Source organism: Orycteropus afer, unplaced genomic scaffold, assembly GCF_000298275.1.
Source record: "Orycteropus afer afer isolate SDZICR_OR568_19922 unplaced genomic scaffold, OryAfe1.0 scaffold00727, whole genome shotgun sequence".
In the NCBI taxonomy this organism is placed as follows: Eukaryota; Metazoa; Chordata; class Mammalia; order Tubulidentata; family Orycteropodidae; genus Orycteropus; species Orycteropus afer.
Genome location: NW_006922314.1, coordinates 77,724 through 86,788, shown reverse-complemented (window position 1 = coordinate 86,788; position 9,065 = coordinate 77,724). Strand labels below are relative to the sequence as shown.

Sequence of the window (9,065 nt, the reverse complement as noted above, 5' to 3'; positions counted from 1 at the left end):
TGCTTTGTATATGTGTGTGTGTGTGTGTGTGTGTGTGTATGTATGTATATAAGGGAGAGCTGGTGGCATAATGCGTAAGGCATTTGACTGCTAACCAGAAGGCTGGCCGTTCAAACCCACCACCCACTCCTCGGAAGGAAGGTTGGGAAGTCTTCATCCATAGTGATACCACCTCAGACAGCCAAGGAGGGGTCACTGTGAGTTGGATCCAACTTGATGGCAGTGAGTATTTTTTTTAATATGTATACATACACATATACATACATACATATATATACATATTTTAAAAAAAACTTCCGTAAATGACAACAATTACGAAACAAAAAGTGGGTGGTTATAGAGCTTTCAGATGGAGGGTAAATCAAGCCAAAATAAAGATGGAACACAACTGTTTTAAACTTAGGAAGAAAATTACAGGGTAATCACAAATAAAATTAATAAACTTTCTAACCAAAATGAAAAAGAAAAAAATCATAAGGATCCAGGAACAGAAAATCAGCAGCAACAAATGAAATGAAAAAAAAAATTGTAAACAAATATAAAAACCATAAACCAAACTCACTGCCATCGAGTTGGGTCCAACTTATAGTGACCCCTCCTTGGGTTTCCGAGACAGTATCACTATGGAAGTCAATTGCCCAACTTTCCTTCTGAGGAGTGGCTGGTGGGTTTGAACCACTAGCCTTCTGGTTAGCAGTCAAATGCCTTAGGCACTATGCCACCAAAAAGAAAATTGTGAGTCCATAGAGTACAGGGGATAGGTCATTTGTGTAATATAAATGAGCAGTATAAATTGAGAAGTATAAAGCTCTCCTCTGTATTTTATTTCCTGATTGTGTTCTGTGTGTCCGTTTTTTGTGGAATTATATTTTTGGGGATTTGTGCTTCAAATATATTAAGAACTCCAAGAATACAGATATTAATATATTAATCTTACATTAAAGCAGATTATTTTGGATGTGTGAGTCTCACCTCACCCTCAAATCTCTCATTCTCATGGGACATTTTGGCTCTTATTTATGTATATTCTCTCTTTCCCCAGGTGAATATAATGCTGGGAACAAACTCAATACCTTTGCAGCTCAGGAGGACAAAGATCTTTTGGAGAGGTGCTTCATGGAGAGGCAGACCACTGAGCATGCAGGCATGGACATACCCAACAAATCTACCTCCTGGAGAGATAGAAAACACAAAGTCTTGGGTGATGGAAGTGAAACTAGAACAACTGTGCTGAAAATGAAGCGAAAGCATATCTCTAAAGGTGAGCTTGATGCCTGCCAGCTGCTTTCTTGAGTGGGGGTGCCTGTTCATGGAGCCAGAAGTGGATGAATAGGTAATTAGGGATGTGAGGTGCACTGCCCACGTTAGATGCAGGAAGCTGCGTCAATCTTACCTAGTTAGTGAGGAAATTTAAAGGTAGTAGCAGGAGAATGTATTTAAATTCAGAATCTTCTTAGGGCAGTGAGTGGGATCCAGGGTCCTTACCCTGGATCAACAGTGACATGGATTTTGTTATCCACGCCTCTGCTACCTACAGAGCCAGATGCAGGATCTCAAACCCAAAGATAGCCTAAGTCCAATAGGCCCACCTTCCAAGATTCTCAAGCAGACAGATTCCCTCTTCACTTACTCCTGTTAGTGACACCTAAGATAGTTTGTTCCCTGAGAGCCTTTAATTTGAACTACTTTTCCATTTTTCTATTAGATGACTGGCCTGAGAGACAAATAGAAGTAGTTCCCCAAACCACTTAGAACACCCACATTGTAAGGAGCTCACCAACCTGAAGATGTGCATTGAATTAACAGGGCTCCATCCTAAGATGCGTTGTGACCTGCACTTTGAAGAATGGGAGCAGCAGATGTCAGTGGCAGACAAAAAACCTGGACAGCAAATTAGAAAAGAATTAGCCAAGGCAGTGAAGCATGGGGTCATTTCTCAGGAGAGTAACATCACTAGAGAGAAACAAGACAGTAAAAAGTCAGAGGCCAAAGGCAGTAAAAGCAGATGCTCATCAGAAGAGTCCCTCAAATCCAGCAACAATGAACAAGGTATGCAAAGTTGCCTCGTACTGTCATGTGAAGCATACTTTCCTGACATCCTTCTGAACCTAAAGTGAAGAGTACAGTGGACAGGCTGCAGCTACTTCACCCAGGTAGAATAGGGGTTAAGATGGACCCAGGAGCTTACCAGTACCCTCATTGCAGCCTCATGCTGTCTTCTGGCTAGACACTGAGCACCCAGGCCTGCCTTGGAAAGGTCCTGCACCCACTCCAACAAGAAGGGACAGTAGAGAAGAAAGAAACCTCTTACTGGTCCCTTTGAAAAACCTTATTACTGGTGTTTTGTAGGTTAAACTATTTGCTGTTTGAATGTGGCATAATTAAATGTTACTGCTTTGAAACCATAATTGGAATATCTTTAAAAACTGTAACTGTTTCAGTAATCAGTGTTAACAAAGGGCTTTCTTTCTGCACCAGCTACAGCTATATAGTACCTGCTGCTTTTCACCCTTCCTTCTTCCCTTCCTTATTATCCAGGTTCACCTATGTTCTCCAGCTCTCTACACATGGAGAGTCTTTCATACACTACTGCAAAAGACAAAGAGGAGACTTTGTCAAACTATATGCCAGTCTTGAGGCTGCCTGACAAACAGCAGAAACTTAAAGAAAGACAGAAGACAAATGTGCTCTGCATAGATGAAGACAAGGATTGTCAGGCTGCTTCCCTGCTGCAGAAATACACTGACACCAGTGAAAAACCATCGGGGAAGAGACTGTGCAAAACTAAGCACTTAATACCTCAGGAATCAAGGCTGGAGTTGTCACTGACAGGGAGCAGTTATGTGGATAATACTGATGGCAAGGTATTTTTAGACATACTCCCAACTTGGACATGTATACTATTCTCAGAAACTTCCTGTTACTTCTCAGGGATAAAATTTTCTTTCCCTGGATTTCTTCAAACAAAATTAATCCTTCTGTTTTAGAGATGCATTTCTGAGTGGGTAGCTGGTGAAATTTTATACTAGTAGTATTACAGTCCCACTCCCCAACTTATAAAACCTATCCTTTGATGGCTGTATTGGGTTGAAAGTATCTCTCCAAAATTCATGTTCTTTCAAAAACCTCAGAATGTGACTCTTATTTAGAAATAGAATTATAAATATCATTATTTAAGATGAGGTCATGTCATAGCTGTATTTAGGTTGTCAGGTGTTTTCAAGTTTTTTTCTGACTCATAGCAACCCCATGCATGAAAAAATGAAGCATTGCTGGACCTGCATCATCCTCATATTTGTTGCTATGTTTGAGTTCATTGTTGTAATTGCTATCAGTCCATCTCATTGAGGTTTTCCTCTTTTTCTTTGACCCTCTACTTTGCCAAACATGATGTCCTTCTCCAGGGAATGGTCCCTCCTGATAATATGACCAAAGTGTGTGAGATGAAGTCTTGCCATCCTTACCTTTAAGGAATATTCTGGCTGTACTTCCAAGATAGATTTGTTTATTCATTTTCAAAAAAACAAAAACAAAAAAAATCACTGCCATAGAGTAAGTTGAACTCATAGCATGCCCTACTTGAGTTTCCCGAGGTGGACTTTCTACAGAAGTAGCTTGCCCAACCTTCCCAGAGCTCCTTAATTCAAAAGCATCAATTCTTATTCAGTTTTCTTTACTCACTGTCCAGCTTTCAGGTGCATTGGAGGCCATTAAAAAGATAATGGCTTGGGTCAGGTAGACCTTAGTCCTCAACATAATATATTTGTTTTATAACATTTTAAAGAGGTCTTTTGCAGCATATTTGCCCAATGCAATAGGCTGTTTGTTTTCCTTGACTTCTGCTTCTGTGGGCATTGATTGTGGATTCATATAAAAAGAAAGCCTTGACAACTTCAGTCTTGTTTCTGTTTATCATTATGTTGCTTATTGTGGTAAGAGAATTTTAATTTTTTTATGTTGAAGTGTAATCCATGTGGAAGGGTGTAATCTTGGATATTCATCAGTCAGTGATTTAAGTCGTCTTCATTTTCAACAAGCAAGATTCTGTCATTTGCATATCACACATTGCAAATGAGTCTTCTCCAGTAAGCTATGTTCTTTTCCATAGAAGAGCCCAACTTCTCTGATACTTGCCCAGCATACACATCAAATATGTATGATGAAGGGACACTGGTGACATACACCTTTACTGATCTTAAATCCTTGTTCTGTTCTAAAAAATATCCCTTGATCCATTTGAAAGTTTTACATAAGCACAATTAAGTGTTCCAGGATTTCCATTCTCATTCACAGGCTTAAGTCTTTGGATAATCAATAAAACACAGATAAACAAACTGACAGACAGGGATGATACTAGAATAGGGTAGACTGTAATCCACTATGGGAGTGCTGGTGGCCTAGTGCCTCAGGCATTTGACTGCTAAACAGAAGAGTGGCAGTTCATACCCACCAACCACTCCTAGAAAGGAAAGTTGGCCAGTGTCCTTATAAAAAGAAGAGAAGAAACAAACACATAAGGAAGGGTGACCATTGGAAATATAAAGATTGGAGTCCTCCTGCCATAAGCAAAGAATAACTAAGGATTGGCAGTAATTGCCAGAATCCAAGAAGGGGCAAAGAAATATCCTCCCCAGCAATGTTCTGAAAGATCATTGCCCTGCTGACAGTTTGATTTTGGACTTGCAGCCTCCAGAACTATGATACAATTGTCTTAAGCCACCCAGATTGTGTGTTCCAGCAGGTCTAGGAAACAATTACAGAGTTAGGTTCCATGAAGTAGAGTGCAACTATAATAAATATCTAAAAATGTGAAAGTGGAATTGTGTAATAGGTAAAGGCTCAAAACTTTTTTTAATCATTTGATAGTAAAAAGCTAGGTTAACTTTGAGAGGCAGTTGGTAAATTACTAATTAAAGTCAATTGGCATTGGAGTCAGTTTTGGTAAGGGTTTTGGTATGGATTGAATTATGTCTCCCAAAAATGATCTATCGATTACTCATATGCAAGTTTAAGTCAAAGCTAAGGAAAATTAAAACAAGTCCACTGAAGCCAAAATATGACCTTGAGTATAACCCATCTGAATCTAGAAGCCATTTGAAAAATAGATTTGATGTTTTGAACACTAATGATCAAAGATCAAATGAGTTGTGGAATGACATCAAGAACATCATAAATGAAGAAAGCAAAAGGTCTTTAAAAAGGCAAGAAAGATAGAAAAGACCAAAGTGGGTGCTGGAGGAGACTCTTAAACTTACTCTTGAGTGGAAAGTAGCTAAAACAAAAGGAAGAAATCATGAAGTAAAAGATCTGAACAGAAGATTTCAAAGTGTAGCTAGAGAAGATGAAGTAAATAATTATGATCAAAGACCTAGAGTTAGGAAACCAAAAGCTGAAAGAACTGAAGAAAAAAATTCAAGCTTCAGGTTGCAATATTGAAAGGCAAAATATTGAACAATGCAGGAAGCATCAAAAGAAGATGGAAGAATACAGAGTCATGGTACCAAAAAAGATTTTTTTTATATTCAGTCACTTCAGAAATAAAATATGATCAAAAGCTGATGATATTAAATGAAGATGTCCAATCTCTATTGAAGGAATTGGTTAAAAAAAAAAAAAAAAAAAAAAAACAATGTTCCAGGAATTGATAGAATACCATTGAGATATGTCAATAGATGGATGCAATGCTGGAGGTGCTCACTTGTTTATGTTAAGAAATTTGGAAGACAGCTACCTGGCAAAATCACTAGTAGAGATCCATATTTGTACCCATTCCAAAGGAAAGATTATGTAACAGACTGTGGAAATTACTGAACCATTTCATTAACATCACATGCAAGTAAAATTTTGCTGAAGATTATTGAAAAAGAATTGCAGCAGCAAATCAACAGGAACTGCCAGAAATGCAAGCTGATTCAGAAGAGGATATGGAACAAGGGATATCATAGCTGATGTCAGATATCCTCAATAAAAGCAAAGAATATGAGAAAGATTTTTACCAGTGTTTTATTGACTGTTTTATTCATAAAAAGGAATTTGTGTGAATCATAACAGATTATGGATACCATTGCTAAGAATGGAAATTGCAGAAGACCTACTTGGTGCTCATAAAAAACCTATACACAGGCCTGGAAGCTGTTGTTCGAACAGAACAAGGGGCTACTGCATAGTGTAAAATCAGAAAAGGTGTGTGTCAGGGCTGTTTCCTTCACTGAACTTGTTCAGTCTGTATGCTGAGCAAATAATCTGATAAACTGGACTATATGAAGGAGAAGACCCATTAACAACATCTGATAGGCAGATGACATAAATTTGCTTGATAAAAGCAAAGAAGACTTGAAGCGTTTCATGATGAAGATCAAAGACTACAGCCCTTAGAATGAATACATCTCAACATGAAAACAAAAATTCTCACTATTGGACCAGTAAGCAATATCATGATTAATGGAGGGAAGGTTGAAATGATCAGGGCATTCATTTTACTTGGATCCACAGTCAATACCCATGGAAACAGCAGTCAAGAAATTAGATGACATGGAGTTCCAGTAAGATGGTGGAATAGGTGGAAGACTGCGCAGATCCTCTTCAACAAAGAAAAGGGAAACTAATTAACACAGATACAGAAGATAATTCTCGACATCTGAACCTTGAAGGGAAGGATATAGATGTGAACTAAACTCCAACTAGCAGAAGAATTTGCGTGAAAATACCAAAACAGGAGACATATGGAGCTGTGGTCTGGCAGTGATCCTTACGGCACAGACAGCTTGGATTTTGCCAAGTGGTGGTAGGACCTAAGAATTAACCTAAAAATAAGACCTGCTACCCAGAAACCACTTGGAGGACTGCTCTGGTGGCTGGGGAATAAAAGGCAAAGCAGCAGTGAAGAGGAAGGTGGGCTGAGCTCTGGACTTCTGTCTGTCTGGAGAGAGCTACCACTTTGAATGTTTACAAGTGGCTTGACCATTTTGGATATTTATAGTGACAGTGTTCTCCCAGATTCCAAGGACTTAAGAATCTGCTTACTGGGAACCACAAAGATCCCAGACCCACAGACTACTGAAAAGGTGCAACTACTGGAAAAGAATGTGAATTGGTTTTTGTTGGGGAAAATGTTCTGTATATGTCTGAGTTCTAGTTGGTTGATTGTACTATTGAGTTCTTCTGTATCCTTGTTGAGTTTTTTACCAGTTGCCCTCCTTCAAAGTGATGTGTTAAAGGCACCTGCTTCTATTGTAGAGTTGTTTATTATCCCTTTAAATTCAGTTAATATTTGCTTCATGTATTTTGGAGCCCTTTCTTGGTTTCCATTGGCTTGGTACATTCTTTTCCATCCCTTAACTCTTAAATTGTTTTTATCTTTGTGTCTAAGGTGGGTCTCTTGTAGGCAGCATATCAGTGGGTCTTTTTTTTCTTATCCAGTCTGCCACTCTCTTTCTCTTGATAGATGCATTTAGTCCATTCACATTGAGTGTAATTAGTGTTGGTATGAATTGATTGCTTCGTTCAATTGTGGTTTTTTGTCGTGTTTTTGGTGTTCTTTGGTCCAAATACCTTTATGTGCCAAGTTCAGTTTTTTGGCTAATGCTTTCTTCCTTTTCTTCTGTATATTTGGTTTGGTGCTTATTAAACCCATGTAAAATGTTTTCCTTACTTCTGCATTTGCTTAGAAGGATTGTTTTCCAAAAACTTGTCCATCTCTTGTAGTTATTGAATCTGTTGGTATACAGTTCTTCAAATATTCTATTAGTATCTTTTTTATTTCAATTGCTTCTGTTGTGATGCCACCCTTTTCATTTATTATTCTTGTTATTTGCATCTTTCTTTTGTTAGATTTGCCAGTGGTTTGTCAATTTTGTTAATCTTTTCAAAGAATCAGCATCTTTTGTTGATTTTCTTTATTGTTTTGTTATTGTTGTTGTCTGTTTTGCTGATTCCTGCTATGATCTTTATTATTTCCTTACTTCTGGATTTGTTATTTCCCTACTTCTGTAGATTTCTTTTTTGCTCTTTTTTATAATTGTTGGAGTTGTTGAGTTAGAGTCTTGATTTTGTTTCTTTCCTCTTCATTGAAGTGTGCGTTATTGCTATAAATTGACCTCTGAGTACTGCTTTTGCTGTGTCCATAGGCTTGGGTAAGATGTATCTTCATTACCATTTGGTTCTAGGAACTTTTTTTATATCATTGTTTATTTCTTCTATTTCCTAGTAGTTTATGAGCAGCATATTATTCAACTTCCACATTTGATGCTTTACCTTTGATCTTCCTATTACTGATTTCTAATTTTATAGCACTGTGGTCCAAGAAAATGCTTGATAGTATTTCAGTGTTTGTAATTTATTGAGGCTTATTTTATGTCCCAATATATTATCTATTCTGCAGAAAGATTCATGTGCACTGAAGAAGAATGTGAATTGTGCTTTTGTTGGGTGGAGTGCTCTGTATGTGTCTATGAGGTCAGGTTGGTTGATTGTGTTGTTGAGTTCTTCTGTATCTTTGTTGATTTAATTTCTAGTTGATCTGTCCTTCTGTGAATGTGCTGTGTTAACATCTCTTATTACTATTGTTCAGCTGTCTATATTCCATTTCAATTCAATTAATATTTGCTTCATGTATTTTGGAGCACTTTCATTGGGTGCATAGATATTTATGATTATAATGGCCTAGGATAAACAACCACCAAGAAAATCCTGACTCACCCATAGCTGCTCTTCACAGATGGTTAAAAGAAATATAAATACAACAAGTCACAATGTCTTGGAAACAATAGACCATCAGAGTCCACACAAAGGAGCAAGATAAAATGGTAGAAACAAGGGAGCAGGATACAGACCAAGAACACATCCCTGCAGAAGAAACAGTATTGGAACTCACTGATAGGATTCAAAAGAATTATATTTAGCTATATTCAAAGGATTGAGAGACAGATAAAAACACAGATAAATCCCTACAAGAATTTTGGGAGAAAATACAAGAACAAAATGACAAAAAAGAAAAATTAGAAATGATTCAAAATCTACAGACAGAAATCCAGAAGATTAATTCTAAATTGTCAGAAGTAGATAAC

At 37.6% G+C, this 9,065-nt stretch overlaps 1 pseudogene; it reads left to right on the top strand.

Annotated features, from left to right (window-relative positions):
- The window catches only part of LOC103211366, a 95,106-nt pseudogene that overhangs the window by 61,248 nt on the left and 24,793 nt on the right, over positions 1–9,065 (top strand).